Here is a 20,240-nt window from a genome sequence, read left to right as displayed (position 1 = left end):
TGCTTGATATGATTTCAATCTTAAATTTGTTGAGCCTTTTTTGGCCTAATGTGGTTTATCCTAGAAAATAGTTCATGTGCGCTTTAAAATAATGTGTATTCTGCTGCTTTGATGTGAAATGGTCTGAAGATATAAATTAAATTCATCTGGTCTATTGTGTCATTTAAAGCCATTGTTTTCTTGTTGATTTTCTCTTGGAAGATCTATCCATTGATTTCAATGGGGTGTTAAAATCTTCTACTAGCACTGTATTAGTGTTGATCTCTCCCTTTATGTCCATCAGGACCTGCTTTACATATTAGGTGCTCCTATGTTAGGTACATACATTTGTATAAGGGTTATATCCTCTTGTTTGGATTGCTTTCTTTATCATTATGTAGAGTCCTTCTTTGTCTCTCAGTGTCTTTCAAACAAAGGCACTTTGTCTGATATAAGTATTAATGCCTAAGTTGTTGTTTTTTTCATTTCCATCTGCATGGAATATCTTTTCCATCCCTTTACTTTTAGTGTGCATCTTTTGTTCTGAGGTGGCTGGCTTGTAGACAGCATACATATGGGTCATGTTTCCTCATCCATTCAGCTACCCTATTTTATTTTATTGTTTACAGTATTACAGATGTCCCCCAATTACCCTATTTACGCCCCCTCCTCCCAGTCCTATCTCACTCCAGACCATGATTACGCTATATGTCTCTGTCCATTTGTTATGCATTATATACATGTAAATTCTTTTGGTTAATCTCTTCCCAGCCCCCACCCTACCCCATCCCACCCCACCCTTCTCTCTGAGATATGTCAGTCTGTTCCTTACCCTATGTCTTTAAAAAATAAAAACTTTATTTTTGAGAGTATTGCAGATATCCTCCTCATTCCCCTCATTGTGCCCCTCTACCCAGTTTCCACCCTGCCTCAGTCTTCAATACCCTATTATCTGTGTCTATAGGTAATGCATATTCTGTATAATACAGAGGTAATATGCAAATTGACCATCATACCCTCACACAAGATGGCTGCCCCCATGTGGTCACAAGATGGCCACCTGCATGTGGTCACAAGATGGCCACCACAAGATGGCCAGCAGGGGAGGGAAGTTGTGGGCATTTAGGCCAGCATAGGAGGGCATTTAGGGGCGACCAGACTGGCAGGGGAGGGCAGTTGGGGGTGACTGGGCCTTCAAGGGAGGGAGGGCAGTGGGGGGGATCAGGTCGGCAGGGGAGGGCAGTTAGGGGCAACCAGGCCAGCAGGGGAGGGCAGTTAGGGGTGACCAGCCTGGCAGGGGAGCAGTTAGGCATCGATCAGGCTGGCAGGGGAGTGTTTAGGGGGTGATCAGGCTGGCAGGCAGAAGTGGTTAGGGGCAATCAGGCAGGCAGGCAGGCGAGCGTTTGGGAGCCAGCAGTCCAGGATTGTGAGAGGGATGTCCAACTGCCCGTTTAGGCCAGATTCCACAGGGTCCCAGATTGAGAGGGTGCTGGCTGGGCTGAGGGACACCCCCCTCACCCCAGTGCATGAATTTTGTGTACTGGGCCTCTATGTATATAAGATCTTTGGTTAATCTCTCCCCACCCCAACCCTTCCCTCTAAAATTCGTCAATCTGCTCCATGTTACCATGCCTCTGGTTCTATTTTATTCATCAATTTATTTTATTTATTAGATTCCTTGTTTATTTTGATTTTTTTAGATTCAGTTGTTGATAGATATGTATTTATTGTCATTTTATTATTCATATTTTTATTTCTTCTTCTTCTTCTTCTTCTTCTTCTTCTTCTTCTTCTTCTTCTTCTTCTTCTTCTTCTTCTTCTTCTTCTTCTTTTTCCTCTTCCTCTTCCTCTTCCTCTTTCTCTTCCTCTTCCTAAAGAATACCCTTCAACATTTCATATAATGCAGGTTTGGTGGTAAATTCCTTTAGCATTTTCTTGTCTGTAAAGCTTTTTATACAACCTTCAATTCTAAATGATAGCTTTGCTGGGGAGAGTAATCTTGGTTGTAGGTCCTTGCTAATAACTTCGAATATTTCTTGCCACTCCTTTCTAGCCTGCAAAGTATGGGCAATCCCTCGTAAGTAACTAACTGCTTTTCTCTTGCTGCTTTTAAGATTCTCTCTTTGTCTTTAATGCTTGGCATTTTGATTCTGATGTGTCTTGGTGTGGGCTTCTTTGGGTTCCTCTTGTTTGGGATTCTCTTTACTTCCTGGACTTGTAAGTGCATTTCTTTCACCAGGTAGACGTTTTCTGTCATTATTTCTTCAAATAGGTTTGCAATATCTTGCTCTCTCTCTCTTCTCCTTCTCCCTCCCCCATAATATAAATGTTGGGATCTTGAAGTTGTCCCAGAAGCTCCTTACACTATCTTTACATATATATATATATATATATATATATATATATATATATATATATATATATATATATATATATTTGCTCTTCTGATTGGGTGTTTTTTGCTTCCTCATACTCATATTCCAAATAGTTTTTTTGATTATCAGAATCCTCTACTCTATTGTTGAATCATTGTAAATTATTCTTTATTTCAGTTAGTGTATGCTTAATTTTTGACTGGTCCTTTTCATGTGTTTGATGTTCTCACTAAGGTTCTTGAATTCTCACTAAGATCTTTGGAAGTCTCACTAGGTCCCTTGAAGCCCTCATTAAGATCCTCGAGCAACCTTATAATTATTATTTTGAACTCTGTATCTAGTAGTTTGCTTGCTTCCATTTCATTTTGTTCTTTTTTTTTTCTGGAGATTTCTTCTGTTCTTTCACTTGTGACATGTTTCTTTGTCTCCACAGTTTTGCTGCTTTCCTGTGTTTGTTTCTATGTATTAAGTAGAGCTGCTATGTCTCCTGGAATTTGTAGAGTGGCCTTGTGTAGTAGGTGCCCTGTAGGGTCCAGTGGCTCAGCCCCCAGTCAACCTGAGCTGAGCATTCTAGGTACTCCCCTTGTTGTAGTTGAGCCTTAATTGCTATTGTTGTCACTGATAGGAATTGATCTCCAGGTGAAATGGCTGTGAGTACCAGCTGTAACTACAGTGTGCAGGAGAAACCCTTATGGGGTAGGACTTGCTTCAGTGAGGCTTTGGTGCTCACTGAGTCTTCCCCTTGAGTGTGTCACTTGTGGATGTGTAGAGTTGTAATCTGGTATGATCTGAAGCTGTCCACCAGGTGCACTGGCTCTGGGGCCTCCTGGGAGGTGCAAAGTCAGAACTGCCTCTCTTCCCCTCCTTCACTGCAGGACCTACAGAGCTGCCTGCAGATGTCTGCTATTTGTATTGGGCTTGGAAGTGCCCAGGTGAGGCCAAGCTGTGAAGTAAGGCAGGCTGGTGCTAGTGCTGGGTCTTGGGCATCTTTTTGATAGGTATGGGGCATGCTGACACCAGCTGCTGTTTGTTTCAGAGATTTCAGGAAAGCCTGAAGTCTGAACCAGGACAGGCCATTCCTATGGAAAGCCACTGCAAATGGCTTGAGTGGGGGCTGCAAATTCGATAGGGTAGGGTCTCAGGGTATTACCAGGGTATAGAAAATAGTGTGAGCCAATCTGATGGTAACTCAAATATGGCTGCCAGTCAGCTCTGGGACAGGGGAAGTCCCAGTACTGGACAATGACCCCTGTGAGCACCCTCATCTGGAAGAAAGCTGTCCCTGAGTTCTTGCCAAGATGCCAGACAATTCAGTTCCTCCCCTAATGTCCCAGGTTCCTTTCAAGCTTCTGATCCAGCATTGGAGCCCAGAGGGTTCAAGTCTGAGTAAGTGAGTATACCAGCCTTTTAAGAGGATCTGCCTGAGTTTCCAGCAGCCTTTGTGTCACTCAGCCACAATCCCTGCTGGTTTTTAAAGCCCTAAGTTATGGGGACTTCTTTTCCCAGCTCTTGAATCCTGTGCTGGAGGTCTGGTGTCTTTTGATTGGAGCATTTAATTCATTTACATTTAAGATCATTATTGATAGTTACTTATTTATTGTCATTAATTATTTATTAACATTAATTATTTATACCTATGCTTCTATCTTTTTCTCTTTATTCTTCTTTTTACAATTTAAAAAAATTAAATATAGTTTATTGATTTCTTAAAGCAGCCCCTTTAACATTTCTTGCAATATTGGTTTGATAGTCATAAACTCCATTATCTTCCCCACCCCCCCTTTTAGTCTGAAGATCATTATTGATAGTTACTTATTTATTGTCTTTAATTATTTATTAACATTAATTATTTATACCTATGCTTCTCTCTTTTTCTCTTTATTCTTCTTTTTACAATTTTAAAAAAAATTAAATATAGTTTATTGATTTCTTAAAGCAGCCCCTTTAACATTTCTTGCAATATTGGTTTGATAGTCATAAACTCCATTATCTTCCCCACCCCCCCTTTTAGTCTGAAAATCCCTTTATTTCACCTTCAATTTTAAATGATAGCTTCACTTGGTAGGGTAGTCTTGGTTGTAGGTCCTTGTTCTTTATCTTTTTGAATATTTCATGCCAATCCCTTCCGACCTGAAGTGTTTCTGGTGAGAAATCAGCTAATAACCTTATGGGAGCTCCTTTTTAGGTAGCTAACTGTTTTTCTCTTGCTCCTTTTAAGATTTTCTCTTTGTCTTTAACATTTGCCATTTAAATTATCATGTGTCTTTCTGTGGGCCTTTTTGAATTAATCTTAACTTCAGACTCTCCCAACTTCCTGAATTCATGTGACTTTTCCTTTACCAGTTTTGGAAAGTTTTTTTGCTATTATTTCTTCAAATAGTTTTATTTTAATACCTTGGTTACTTTGTTCTTCTTCTGTTATGCTTGATGTTGTTCCAGAGATCTCTTAGACTTTCCTTATTTTTAAAATTCTCTTTCATTTTATTATTTATTTATTTATTTATTTATTTATTTATTTATTTATTTATTATTTATTTTTCTGCTTGGTACTTATTTTGTTCTCTAAATCACTGATTTAATCTTCTGTTTCATCTAACCTGATGTTTATTCCTTCTAGTATATTCTTCATTTCACATATTGTATTCTTTATTTTTGACTTTTTTTTGTTCTTATGGTAATTTTTTTTAATGCTTATTATCTCCATTTAAGTTCTCATTGAGATGATCCATTCTTCCCCTAAGGTCCTTGAACATCCTTATAACCATTGTTTTAAACTCTGCATCTTGTATCTTGGTTGCTTCCATTTCATTTAATTCTTTTGGAGGGGGGGGGGGTTCTCTTGTTATTTCATTTAGGGCATATTTTTTTGTCTCTCCATTTGTCTGCCTTTTTTGTTTGTTTGTTTGTTTGTTTGTCTCTGTGTATTAGGTAGATTTTCTATGACTCCCAAGCTTGTTATGAGGGCTTTCTGATGTAGATGCCTTGTGGGTCATCTGAGCTAGGTGCCTTGGGAATAATTCTTATGTGTATTATGTGTCCCCTCTTGTTGTAGATGAGTTTTGAATGCTGTTGTCGATTTGTGGGTAGAGTTAACCCTCAGACTGCCTGACTATAAGGATAGACCTCATTCATCATGAATGAGTCACTGTTCAGGGGCTGCCCCTTGAGGCAGAGTTGTTCCCAGCAGGGTCTGGTATCTGCTGGTGCCCTCTTTAGCTTTGTCATTAGTGTGGCTTATTTGGTCTAGCTCTGGTATTGTTTGAAGCCCACCACTGGTTGCATTGGTTCTAGGCACACTTGGCCAGGGTTCTGGTTCAGGTTGATGTCAGACATTGTGTGTAACTGACCTCGGGCTACCCATCTGGAGCTACCATACAATTCACTGTCTGTTGCTGTCTATGAGGCCTGCATGTGCATGGGAGGGAACAAACTGGGTACAAGGATCTGCTTCCTGTGGCTCTGAGCTGGGGGGAAGATCAGTAAAATGTCTAAGGCCCCTTAAGTTTGGCATCCACTCTTCAGCTACTGTATCACCCCATGAGGTTGTCTGAACTTCCTCCAGAATCTTATGAAGAAAGACTGTAGAGCTGGCCATTCCCATCTGCCCCTTCCACATGACTCAAGCTTGGTAGAGCAGGGGAACCAGGTTGGGAAAACAAGGCCAGTGGGTCCCCTACTTGTGGGCAGCATTGTCAGGCAATCAATAGGGAGAGTGGCCCCCACTCTAGAGCCCTACCACTCAGCCTCTGCCAGAGGCTCCAACTCTAACTACCCAAGGAGGAGTGTACCACAGGTTCAAGTAAGTGCATCCAGTTTTAACCCCTGCAGGAACAAACTGAGCAGGATGAGGCCAGTGGGACTTGGGAGAACAGATCAAGGCAGTCATTTGTTGGGGGTGGTGCCAGCCTTTGGGGAGGGGACAAGGTGCATGCCTTCCCTTAGTTCCACAGACACACCATCAGAGACCCTGATAGGTGGCTCTGAGATAGAGGCACTCTGAAAGTTCCAGTACTGAGGGGCATTCCTTTCCCTTCAGGAACTGAGCACAGCAGGGCAGGGCCAGTGGCACTTGGGACATAGATCAAGGCAGTCTTTTTTGGGAGGGTGGAGCTGGCCCATCAAAGGGGAATGAGCTGCCTATTTCCCCTTTACTATGCAGCTTTGCCATCAGAGACCCTGACGGAGGCTCTGAGGGAGATGCAATGCAAAGGTTCTGGCTCTGAAGGGTGTTCTCTCCCCCCGCCCCTACCCCCATGTAACTGAGCTCAGCAGGACAGGGCCAGTGGGACTTGGGAAAACAGATCAAGGCAGTCTTCTGTTGGGGGTAATGCCTGCTGAACTTGGGGAAAGGGGAAAAGATTGGCTCCCATTCCAAAGCCACACAGTTCAATGACTTTCTGAGGGTCTGCCTATAGTTTCTCTTGAAAAAGAGTGCACCACAGACCCTTTTTCCTGGATTCTCCCTTGGCAGGGTGATGTTGCCAGCATTTGGAGTACTATGTTAGTGTTCTCCCCCAGCTGATGCTATAAGAATAGGAGTGCCTGATCCTGGGAGATGGCCCCTAGGGCAATGTGGGATGTTGACTCAGGCCGGGTACCTCAGTAGCTGACCCTCCACATCTCTCTCTGGATCTTCTCTTTATGACTCCCATATGCCATTAGTCTACTTCCCTCTACCAGAACCCAAGAAGACTGCCTGAGAGCAAGCTCCTGTGGATTGACCCGTTAGCAGAGCACCTGGGATTCTAGCAGGCTCCCTCCTTTTCCCAGCAGACAGTATGCCTGCTGATTTCCACTGCCAGATGCTATGCAGGCACTTCTTCCCAGACCTGATGCTCTGAGTTAGAGGTTCCAGCATGGGGTTGAGATCCCACTATCCTTAGGGGGGACTTTTGCAGCCGAGATATCTGTCCAGCTTCTCAGTCACCACACATGGGTACAGGATCCAGATCTCTCTGTTTCTACACCCTTCTTACCAGTCTCTTTGTAGTTTTTTATATAAATCCTTGAATATAATACTCTTGTTCAGCTGTCTTTCAGTTTTTAATTCAGGTTGATTGGTCTATAATTTAGCTATAAATTTGGTTTGGCACTGGGAGGAGGTGTGTGTAGCTTCCACTTACTCTAAAGCCATCTTGGATCCTCAACAATAGCTATTGTTTGCCTTGTGTAGAGTTTGAATATTTTAAACTTTAAATAAGTAGAATAATGAAAGAGGCTGTTTACTCCTCTAGCCAAGACTATTCAACTTAAAGATATGTTTACATTTGTAATTGTTGAAATGCACAAAATAAATTATTTTATCTCATTTTTAGTCAAAAGTATTAAATGTCATAAATATTAGTAAATTTATGAGGTTGAAAGTGACCCTCCACTTTGTACCTCACCATTTACAGATGAGTGATGAAAGTCCAAATGAATCAAGTTACTCAAGATCAAATAGCTGATTAGTGGCTGAATCAAAACTAGAACATAGATTGTTGTCCCACAAATAGGCACTCTCTCCACACTGCTAAATAGATTTAGACTTGTGATCATTTTGGTTAAATCAATGGTTGATTTCTTGTCTTGATCTGTTTTTATTATAATTTTTAAACACAAGAATATCTAAAATTGTTGTTTCATTAAATATTCCTTGTATGCCTTTGTTCTTTGAAAGCAACAAAATATTCCCAGTGCCAGGTCCCATGTGCTCCAGAGGGTTTTCAGATCCACCAGGTTACCCACATCAACAAGAATGGGAGAAGGTAGTAGTCATGTACCACTTTGTGTTCAGAAAGATTCCTTTAGCTCAAGCCCACCCTGGAAAACCTGCCACAGGGCCCTGCAACTGCAGCAGAGTATACTAAGTGAAGTCTGGACACAAAGAGGGGAAAATGAGATAGCTAGTGTCTTGAGTGGCATCAACCAGACCACATACTAGTCAAGAAATCTGATTTGTGTTTGCTTTTATAGCCAGGCCTGTGCTGGTGTTCTGGAGGTTCAAAGCCATTCAAGCAACATTTATTGGCTCACTGCTGTCAAGAAGCTTGTGATTTCTTGGGGAGAAAATACTCACATATCATACCAAGGTATTTGTAAGTCATTCAAGGAGAGAAAAATTCTGAGTCTCTGCCTCCCCTTTAGTCCTCTTTCCCAACTGTAGGTGTTACTAATTAATTGGTCACATTCCAAGACCTGGATCAGCCACTTTACAAGTAGACATGGTCACCATGCTTCAAAGGGCAAAGACCCTGTGCCACCTTCTCTTGGTTGGAGATCACTAAGCTCAGCCCCTTCTTGCACATCCAACTTTCTCTTGCTTCTCCAGTGAGGGCTTCAGTATTTGGGAAAGCTGTTTGTAGCTGTGGTCAGTTACTTTCTGATTGTAAGATTGGGATTTGGAGGAGAGAGGAAAGGCCCTGTGTGGAACCTGAGCCTGAGCTTAAGCCTGAGCTTGGAAGTTCAGCCTGGGTTAGTAGAGAGGTCCAGCATTAGGGTGTGGGGCTCCAAGTGTAGATGGTAAGAACAGAGCATTTGGGTATCTTTCATTGGCTAGGACTGCTTATGAAAACACTTCTTTGGGCAGAGTCACAGTATTTCGTGCTCTACTATCATCCATCTCCACCATCACCCCTCATATCAGTAATAAAGTGATGGTAGTGTTGAAACAACCAAAAGAATGCTAGTTTGAGAGCCATCATAGTAGCAGATGCAATTCTGGACAAAACATTTTCAGCATTAGCTAAAGGCATCTATATATATAAAAGGTTAATATGCAAAGTGTCCCCTCAGGAGTTTGACCAGGAGACTGGGAGTTCAATTGCTTGCTATGATGTGTGCTGACCACCAGGGGGCGGTGCGGAATGAAGGGAGGCCAAAGTCGGCAGCTGGAAGGCCCCAATTGTCCCTGATCACCAGCCAGGCTTAGGGACTCTACCCATGCATGAATTTCATGTACCAGACCTCTAGTAATCCTATTTAATAAAGAGGGAATATGCTAATTCACCCTCACACCGTAGTAAAGATGGTGGCACCCACAGCCAATAAGGAGGGGATATTCTAATTGACTGCCCCGCCCTCAATGATGGCGGTGCTCACAGCCAATAAGGAGGGGATATGCTACTTGACTGCCCCGCCCTCAAAGATGGTGGTGCCCACAGCCAATAAGGAGGGAATATGCTAATTGATTGCCCCACCCTTAAAGATGGTGGCGCCCACAGCCACAAGATGGTGGCGCCCAGTCCCCTCAGCCCTGCCAGGGTGGCAGGCACGTGGCAAGGCCAGGCCTGTCCCCAGGCAGGCACGGCCACTCCGCGCGCCTGCCTCTGGAGTCCCCCAGTCCCCTCAGCCCCCCAGCCACCCAGGGCTGGCCCAAGGCACAGGCAAGCCTCAGATGGTGGCTGTCCAGCCACCCAGGGACACCTGAGCCTCAAGTAACCAGGGCCGGCCGAGGCTTGTGCTGCCCACAGTGGCAGCAACAGAGGTGTGATGGGGCATCACCTTCCCCTGATCACCAGGTCGCCTCCCACCCCTGAGGGCTCCCAGACTGTAAGAGGGGGCAGGCCAGGCTGAGGGATGCCCCCTCCAGTGCATGAATTTTCATGCGCCGGACCTCTAGTAATATATAATCAAATGCAGAATAAAGATCACCAAGAAGTTTCTGGAGTGAAACCTTCCTTTCAAAAAGGGACAATGTACCCTCCTGTTATTATCATAATTAGCCAGTTAATATTAATAATAGGAATGAAGCAAAGGGGAGGCTAGACTTTATAAACATGGTCATCTGGATAAAGCAGCTATAGCTTCACACTCACCAGGGATCCAGTGGTCTATTCCCTACAGATCACTGGGGAAGAGGTTGAACACAGGGGCAGGTGGACACATACACAGTGAAGTCAGGTGACATAGGGAAGGTGCTTGCCTGTCAGTCTAGCCTGGGGATCAATGGATTGGCTAAGGGGGTAAACACCATTAGAAGCCTGAAAAGGTCTGGGAAGCTGATTAGCTATTTTGAATAAGCTTCTTGTTCCCCTCAAGCCTGAAAATACATAATCCTAGGCAAACAAAGACGTGCTTGTTTGCTTGTGCTCTTCTTGCTCTCTCTTGTTCCATGACCTGCACTCACCCATGTGTGCACCTGTTTTCCATAGCCCTGTGGCCTTAAGCAGTCCCATGGCCCATGGTCATGCAGACCTCACATGTATTGGATTTCAGCTGGAAACATAAGCTAAGCTAGCCAGATGCTGGACTGGACTGTACTTTAAAAGAGCAGAAACTATGGATAGTGGCCTTAATTCTGGTCCCGCTGAAGACACGGTTGGACTTTTACCATGGCAGGACAGACAGAGATGGGACCTTGGAGGAGAAGACCCTTAATTTTACATCATCAATAAAGCTTTCCATGAAACCCTATCCTCCCATGAGGGCCTCAGGAAATTTTCTCACAGTTCCCCCCAAACTCCACTTCTACCAAAAACACTCCTAGAAACTCTACCAACAAATGGATAATGGTTATCCGATGCTGATGTGATTGAGTTGTGGGCAGAAATGCCATGAGGCCTGACACAGCACAGCTGCCATGTCTTGGGAAATGGTCCCTGGGATAGGCAGCAACTAGATTTAGAATGAATCTGTTTAATTAAAGAACAATTGCTCTGAGAAAGCAAGATGCAAGACTACAAGTATAAGAAGAGAACAAAAACATTTTTGAGAGGGGTGAGGGATTTGTGATATCCTTCCTGGCACCCCAGCACCTCTAACATCACTAAAGGCTTTCTCTCCATTGGGCCCTTGATCTGGACATCTTCATGCTTCCAAATTATGCCTGCTTTGGGGGCATGCGAGGCTGATAGAGAATGTGTTAAAGCAGATCCCCCAGTGAAGCCAGGATTTCTTAAAACAACATTTGTGGGCAAATGAAGGAAAGGTCCTTTCCCAGTTTCTTTTCTCCATGATGAATTTGGAAGAACTCAAGCTGACATCACTGTGTGAAATTCAGCATTAAAAAAAAAAATCCTATTGCTATAATGAAATGTAGAAGCTGTGTAGAACATGTAGTTGTACTTTTAATTATATCTGCATTTATGCAAAAACTTGTAATAGAATGTGAAAAATAACATTCTGGCATATTTTTGTTCCTAACAATTTTGCAGTTAATTCATTTATTTGGTGGGTGGGTGAGAGGATAAAAAGAATAGGAAAGGGAGTGAAGTCAGGGAAAGGGAAGAACGATGAGTGGGGGGGTCTGGGGGGCGGGGGGTGGGCGGGGAGAAAGGGCTGCCTAACAATTCCTTGTTACCAAATGATGTCTAATAGTGATTGATCTGATTTGACCACTAGGTTGGGTGAAATAAAATGGCCAAAATAAACTTGTGTAAACTATTTCATATTTGAATTATATTGAATATTTGGATAATCTGTTGTTGTTTTTTAAACTGTATCTACTGCCTTAATATTTACCTTTTTAACAAAACCTTTCACCAGATAGAAAAATTTTTAGTTCTCTTTGTGTATTTTGACCACACATAATTATTTCCATGGGTATACACCTCATATCTCCCAAAAGACACTTTTCTTGGGGAGGGAGGAACCATGCTTCAAACGTTTTCCATGTGCTTCCTTGTGCAGGTGTTTAATGAGCAGTTGCCGGGAGCCTGATATTTGGAAAGTCTGGCTCATTTTCAAGGCTATGCATTTTAATGGTACTAACAGAAAACCAAATCTTCAGATTCCAATTATGTATTTTATGTCCTAACTTCATTTTAATGTTGATTTAGTCCAATACCTTATTTTCTCTACTATAGATAGTAATTAACTAACTCATACAAATGCTTTGAAGAATAATGATTAAATGAGATTTGGCGCCCTAACCGGTTTGGCTCAGTGGATAGAGAGTCGGCCTGTGGACTGAAAGGTTCCAGGTTTGATTCTGGTCAAGTGCATGTACCTTGGTTGTGGGCACATCCCCAGTGGGAGGTGTGCAGGAGGCAGCTGATCAATGTTTCTCTCTCATCAATGTTTCTAACTCTCTATCCCTCTCCCTTCCTCTCTGTAAAAAAATCAATAAAAATATATTTAAAAAAATAAATGAGATTTGGCAACCAAAAGTAAGTACAAAAAGGTATCTCTAAATTAAGATAAAATTAATGAAGATTGATAAAATATACCAGCTAGTTGTGATGTAGAAATGACGAGGGTTATTAGTTACACTAGAGGCCTGGTGCACAAAATTCTAGCACAGGTAGGGTCGCTAGGCTTGGCCAGTGATCAGGGCCGATCAGGGCCTTCCTTCGTTCCGCACCGCCCCCTGGTGGTCAGCGCATGTCACAGCGAGCGATCGAACTCCTGGTCGGTCAAACTCCCTAGGGGACAATTTGCATATTAGCCTTTTGTTATATAGGATTTTAAGTTCTTGTATAAATATTTTTGCAAACCAATTTCATGTGGCTAAATGGAAAATGATTTGGATAAAATAGATGCAATTTTTTGTGTAATTCTGAGTTATAAGAGAAATTTAAAAATTCTGAGGACTTATGATAGAAATCGCTAAGACTATAACGCTCTTAGCCTCTTGAACTCTGCTTAAATAGAGTAGGTACTAACATTGTTTGGACTTTTAAGTAATCAATTTTTGATTAGATAATACATGTGCGATAAAAACATTCAACAAAACTAAGTCTTTCTTCTACTCCTGTGTCCCAGACCCTGATTTATTTCCTTGAAAAAACTTCTCTGTTCCTTGCATTTTATCAGAGACATTCTGTGTGACTACAAGTAAAATTTAGTTCTAAATATGCCTTTCCAATTTTACAACATGAATGTTGGTATACTGACAAAGAGTCCTACACCTTGCTTTTTTTCACTTACCAATATGTCTGGAGTTTGTTTCCTGTCTATACATGTGGGTCTATCTCATTATGGATGGAAGGAACATAATTGGTTAGGCCAATATCCTCAGCTCAGCACATTCAAGGTTGTTATAAAATAAAGATCATTTTCAGTGGGTATGTCTTCTTCAGAGCAGGTTCAGGCTTTTGATGTGCCATATAAATTATTGCTGATAATTCTTGGCTATAGATCACACTCAAACTCTCCATTATAGCATTATAAATTATATTCCTAGGTTCCTGCACCTTCATGCTTCAGTTTATACTGGGTATTATTCAGCCCATCTGTACTACCATCAGCCTTGAATTTTAACTTGAAACTCTCCTACTTTTGAATTTCTCCTTTTTGTGCCCTTCAGTAGCCATGTATAGAAATGTTTGTAGAAGTTAAAATTTTTTGAGTCTTTGAATGTCTGACTATATCTTTATTCTGTTCTCATAATAAATTTGATAATTTGGTTATAGGTATCTAGGTTAAACATATTTTCCAATAATATTTTAGGCATTAATCCAGGATTAATTATTTCTATTAAGAAATCTAATTTTCTCTTCAAATGTAACCTATTGCTTAGATCTAAAAGCTATTAGGAATATCCATTTTTGGTTTTCTGACTTGCAATGATAATGTGCACTTTTTTCTCTTTTGTCATGCTGTTCATTTATTTGGGTTATTCATTTTAATCTGGAGAATTGTATCCCTTGGTTCTGGAAGTATTCTTGTATTATTTCTTTGATAATTTTGATCCATCTCATTTTTTTATCCTTTTTGCTCTTTCTGGAACTCACATTTCCTGGAAATTTGGCCACCCGCTTCAAACCTTATTTTTGTCTGATTTATTTTATTTCCTTGTATAGGATGTAAGTACTATGAGGGCAGAGATTTCTTTGTTTTGTTCACTTTGTATTTCCACTTCCTAGAACAGCGCTTCGAACATGGGAACCACTCAATTGAATAATCTCTTTCTGTTCTGTATTTAGCAGATTTCTTCAACTTTATCTTCCACCCATCTATTGGAATTTTAAGATATCTTCTGATTTTTATTTTTCAAGAATTATTTCTTGTGTTCTAATTTGTATTTACTATAATACCTTGTTCTTCTTTTATTAATGCAACTAGTGGCCTGGTGCACAAAATTTGTGCATGGGTTGGGGGGGGGTGTCCCTCAGCCTGGCCTGCACCCTCTCCAATCTGGGACCCCTCAGGGGATGTCCGACTGCCGGTTTAGGCCCGATCCCACTGGCAGTCGGACATCCCTCTCGCAATCTGGGACCGCTGGCTCCTAACCACTCACCTGCCTGCCTGCCTAATGCCCCTAACTGCTCCCTGCCTGCTTGCCTGATTGCCCCTAACCACTCTGCTTGCCAGCCTGCTCACCCCCAACTGCCCCCCCCACCAGCCTTCTCACCCCCAACTCTCCTCCCTTGCTGGCCTGATTGCCCCCAACTGCCCCACCCCGCCAGCCTGATCACCCCAACTTCCCCCCTATCAGCCTGCTCTTCCCCAACTACCCCCCCCCCTCGCCGGTCTGATCACCGCCAACTGCACTCCCCTGCTGGCCTGATCGCCCCCAACTGCCCCCCCTGCCAGCATGCTTGCCCCAAGCTGTCCCTCCCACTGGCCTGATCATGTCCAACTGCCCCCCTCTGCTGGCCTGCTTGCCCCCAACTGACCCCCTGCTGGTCTGCAAGCCCCTTACTGCCCCCCCCCCACCACCACCACTGGCCTGCTTGGACCCAACTGATACCCCCCTGCTGGCCTGCTCACAATTTCTAATTTTTTGAGGCAACTCCATACTGTTTTCCACAGAGGCTGCACCAATCTGTATTCCCACCAGCAATGCACGAGGGTTCCTTTTGCTCCACATCCTGGCCAGCACTTGTCATTTGTTGATTTGTTGATGACAGCCATTCTGACAGGTGTTAGATTGTATCTCAATGGAAGAATATATTGTTAGGGCAAAATTTCTAGGCGGCAGGAAGACATACAGCCAGGCACTCAGGAGATTCAGAAAATGCTTTTTATTGCAGGAGCATTGGTGCCATGGCTCAGGGGAATTTGTTTCCAAAGCTGAGCCCTGATTGCAGCAGCCTCTAAGGTCTTTGTTCCCAGTTCCTGGGCTTTTCGCAGGCTTTTGCAGCTCCCCCTATGAAGGTGGTAAGGGGACTTGAGACTACATTCAAAGGCCCCTGCAAGATAAGCATTCAAGGAAACAGGTTTTTCAAGGCTAGGGTACAAGCAGGAAAGGGGTTGGAGTGAGGAATGCAGCTACATGCAAGCCTGGGTGTCCACAGATGTCAGCTATTGTCCTTTAGTCATCAGGAGATGAGATGATGTGAACGAGATGATGTTTTGACTCCTGGTGGGTCTGCCTGACCATGCCTATCGGTTCTGCTTGCTGGACTCAGAACTGAGTCACTTCCCCAATTGCTTCACACAGGCCTTGAAAATGAAACGTTAAGAAAAACTTAACTCTCTATTCATATAAGAAATGTAATCCCCTATACACATAAGTATATGTGTTCTAAGATTTAAAATAATATGATTACTTTTCAGATTAATTCAAGTGCTCTATCTATCAGGTTGTAGGTCTCCCCTGTCAATACCATGTTCATGGATCGGCAGAATCAACATCATTAAAATGTCCATACTACCCAAAGCAATCTATAGATCCAATGCAATCCCCATTAAGATATCAATGGCATATTTCACAGACCTAGAATGAACTCTCCAAAAATTCATATGAAATAAAAAAAAAGACCCCAAATAGTCACAGCAATCTTGACAAAGAAGAAAAAAATTGGAGGGATCACAATACCAGATATCAAGTTATATTACCAAGCCACTGTTCTCAAAACTGCCTGGTACTGGCAGAAGAACAGACATATAGATCAATTGGACAGAACAGAAAACCTAGAAATCGACCCAAGCCATTACACTCAATTAATATTTGACAAAGGAGGCAAGAGCATACAATAGAGTCAAGACAGTCCCTTCAATAAATGGTATTGGGAAAATTGGTCAGATACGTGCAAAAAAAAAGAAAAAGAAAAGAAACTAGACCAACTTACACCAGACACAAAAATAAACTCAAAATGGATAATGGACTTAAACATAAGATAGGAAACCATAAAAATCCTAGAAGAATCCATAGGCAGCAAAATATAAGACATATGTTGTAGCAATATCTTTACTGATACAGCTCCTAGGGCAATGGAAACTAAGAAGAAAATAAACAAATGGGACTACATTAAGGTGACCAGATTTTAACATTGGTAAAGCTGGACACCATTGACTGGGGGCGGGGGGGGGGGGTGGTGGTGGTGGTGGAGGTGTTTTTTTGAAAAAATATATTTTATTGATTTTTTACAGAGAGGAAGAGAGAGGGATAGAGAGTTAGAAACATCGATGAGAGAGAAACATCGATCAGCTGCCTCTTGCACACACCCTACTGGGGATGTGCCCACAACCAAGGTACATGCCCTTGACCGGAATCGAACCTGGGACCCTTGAGTCCACAGGCCCACGCTCTATCCACTGAGCCAAACCGGTTTCGGCCCGGGGGGGGGGGGGGGCGGTTCTTGATTAAAAATTTGGTCTATATTGTAATAGCTTTTGGTTTTTTTCATAAAAGAAATTCACTTCTTAGATCATCGTTGAATTTGCATCCTCTTTTCTTACTCATTATGTTAAAAATCTAAAAAAAATAATTTAAAATTATATTATAAATTATTATATACATATTGCTTAAAAACACAGTAAGTAGGTACATAATTACATGAACATATTTTATTGTTAGTTTATAAATTAAATTAATTTGATTGTTATAAAGTAACTATATTTTAAAAATTATTTTAATCCTATATTTCTTTCTAAATAATAACAATACTAACTTGTATTATTTTTCCTCTGAATTTGCCGGAACGTAAGTTGTAAGTGTCACTTTCAAGGCCGGCGCTAGACTTTTTTGCTGCCACTATGAAATATAAATAATATGAGTACTGTCTGCTAAATTCAAGAAAATTTATGTATTTATGAAGTAAATAAATAAATTACTTACCTAAATTATCTGAATAGCTGATTTGTAATGACATCACTTGTTTAACTAGCTTACTAGCACGCAGTACGATGTGTATCGTCTGAGAGACAGTTACAAAATGTTTTCGTCGTTGCCAATCCCAAAAAATGCCATTGTTCATTAAGTCCAAACAATGGTGGTCGAATTCTAACAACTGACCAACAATGCAAACTTTGATAAGCAGTTCTCGATAATCAGTTCTCAACAATTATTTGTTATTATTAAAGTTTAACATTATAAAATTAACAAAAATAATATAAAACTCATATCCTGGCTAAATAGCCACATGGCCGCCGAAAACCGTATATTCCCTTCCCGTTCTCCTGCTGTTCCCTAGCTTGTCGTGCATTCTTTCCAAAAATCGGGACTTTTTTAAAACGCTGCGGGATGCGGGACAAATTGTTAAAAATAGGGACTGTCCTGCCAAAAGCGGGACGTCTGGTCACCTTAGGTATTACGCCTGTAGCCAAGGGAAGCGGCACTGGGGCAATGCAACTTCCACCTCACCCGCTCAGCTTCCTGACCAGGTGGCTCTCTCCCGCCCAGATTCCTGTTCCTACCCTGTTCTCCAGGCATCCTCTGCCATTTCTTTTGATAACTGTCTCCTCAGCTATGTCCAATTTGTTAATTCTGGTTGATGTTCTCTGATTTAGTTGCTTTTCCAGTCTGGCTCTAGGACGAGGTGCAGGACACATCTGCCTATTCAGCTGCCATTTTCTTCTCCCCACAACTACAATGTTCTTGATGTTCAAGTCCAAATCATAAGAGAAGTAAAAGAGATGAAGATTTTTCTGCCATTTTAGTTACTACTTTGTTATTGATGTATCTGTCAAATGTGTTCACAATAAGAGATTAGTGGGGACAGTACCTGACTTGTCTGACATTTGCTAAGAAACAGAAGTCAGAGCTTGGGGCAGAGAACCATCACTTATCAAGACAAAGGGAGGTGGGGACAGGAACTGGATGAGCACAAAGCCTAAAAAAAAACATTTCAAAATGTCCTCAGAATAGTCATTGCAGACAGCTCTAGGGTTCAAAATATATGTTTACTTAGATATTTTGTAAAAATATGCATAGCATTTTTTGTCTACATATATGTGTGAGGCAAGAGAGCCTTTAATGTGACTGCTTTAGCTGACCTGAGTTTATGTGTAAAAGACTACCTAGAACCTAAAGAGAAGGTGCAGTGGGAAAAACTGGCCATGTGAATGGCACAGGAATTTGTCCTTCTGAATTTGAACTTTGATCTCTGAAATAAAATAGAGGAAATAGCACACCCCTCATATATTCTGACTCTGAAAAATCTTGCCTTTTCTTTTTTATTTTATTTTTTGCTATATTTATTTGTCTTCCTCTCTGCCCTTATCACACACCACCAACACCAACAACATCATATGCACACACATGTTATCAAAAGATCACTTAATGTCTTTGCTAGTCCATTGAGTGTCCTATCATATTGCCAGGAGGCTTCCCTTCATTCCTTCCAGGAATAAAGATCATGCAGCTGCTTAAGAAAATCCATGAAGTTATGCAGAGTATAAGTAGAAGTAGTGGACTGTGTGGTATGTGTTTGTATGTGCACATTTGTTCAGTGTGTATTTATGTGTATATGAGTGCATATGTGTACATGTGTGCACATTTTGGGTGGGGCATAATCAGAAAGGAGAGATAAAAAGAAACATCAAGTGAAAGAAACTAACTAATACCTGAGGAATTATGGACTAAAATAAAGTCAGCTCCCTCAATAACCCATCCACCCACCACGCACAAAAAAAGCAAAATAAACTAGAATTAGGAATGGAGAAATGACTTTTACCTAAGGAGTGGAAAGCATAAGACAAAAAGTAAGCAAGCTAAAAAAAATAGACCTCTATCTCAGTATCTTTTTAACCAAATTCAAAATGTACTGCCTATAACATTGGCAGTTTACAATAGCAATTAACTTCAATCCTATGCTCTAATTAACCTCAATCAACAAGTCTAAGTAGGTTAATTAAACAGGATTTGGCTAAGCAGGAAGCATAAAACTACAGCTGTCTCTTTAAGGAAAGTCACTGTTTACTTAAGATTTTTAATTTCTTTTGGGGTACAAAGCATTTCAGAGGAGGGAGCGGGGTGGAGGTGTCATTCAGAGAATCTCCCGGGCAGCCTCTTCTCAGGGTTCTTTGGTATTAACCATCCACATATAGTTCAAATATTCCCTCCAGGTGACCTACATTCACATCCATCCCATCCCTTTGTTGATTATTCTGCTCCTACCTCATCACTCCACTCCCTTATATCATAAATTTCTTCAGGACACAGTGCTTATTTGATTCATCTTTGTCTCCTAAAACTCATCAATCAAAGTGCTTTGTGAGTAGTAAGTGCCCAATTAATTATTCTACTAATTGGATTTTCATAAAAAATGCACTTTTTTCTCTCCACACCCCTAATTATATTTTGGATTCCTAGTATTTAGGATAAAACAGTACAGATTCTGTGGGGTAGGGTGCCATCCTGGTTGCCTCTCTGGTCCTTTACTCTGTCATTCACAATGGGATCAAGAAGACCAATTTAGTCAATGGTGGCATCAAAGGTTGTGAATATTCTGTTTTCAAAAGACTCATCAGTATTCACACTAGGAGTTCCATGTACAGAGGCCACTGCCATGGCTTCACAAAGTCAAACAGTCTAATTCTTATTCTGCATTGGTTTTATCATTATTGGATGTCTACTGAATACTGTATCTAGATGAATATGATTTTTTTTCTTTTCATTAGAAGCATTTCAAGTTGAATAAGCATATATGCCTTCTCAATCTCAGATCCAAAATAGGCCCACCTGGTAGCTGACACTCTGAAAGTGAATGTTAAAATCCTTCTTGGACATGAGTGCTGAGATCACAGAATCTAAATCATAACGAACCTTAGGAATCAGCCAGTTCAAACTTTTCATTT

The sequence above is a fragment of the Cnephaeus nilssonii genome (genome assembly GCF_951640355.1).
Source record: "Cnephaeus nilssonii genome assembly, chromosome: 4".
Classification (NCBI taxonomy): domain Eukaryota; kingdom Metazoa; phylum Chordata; class Mammalia; order Chiroptera; family Vespertilionidae; genus Cnephaeus; species Cnephaeus nilssonii.
The sequence above is the reverse complement of the archived record's forward strand: the minus strand, read 5'-3'. Positions refer to the sequence as shown.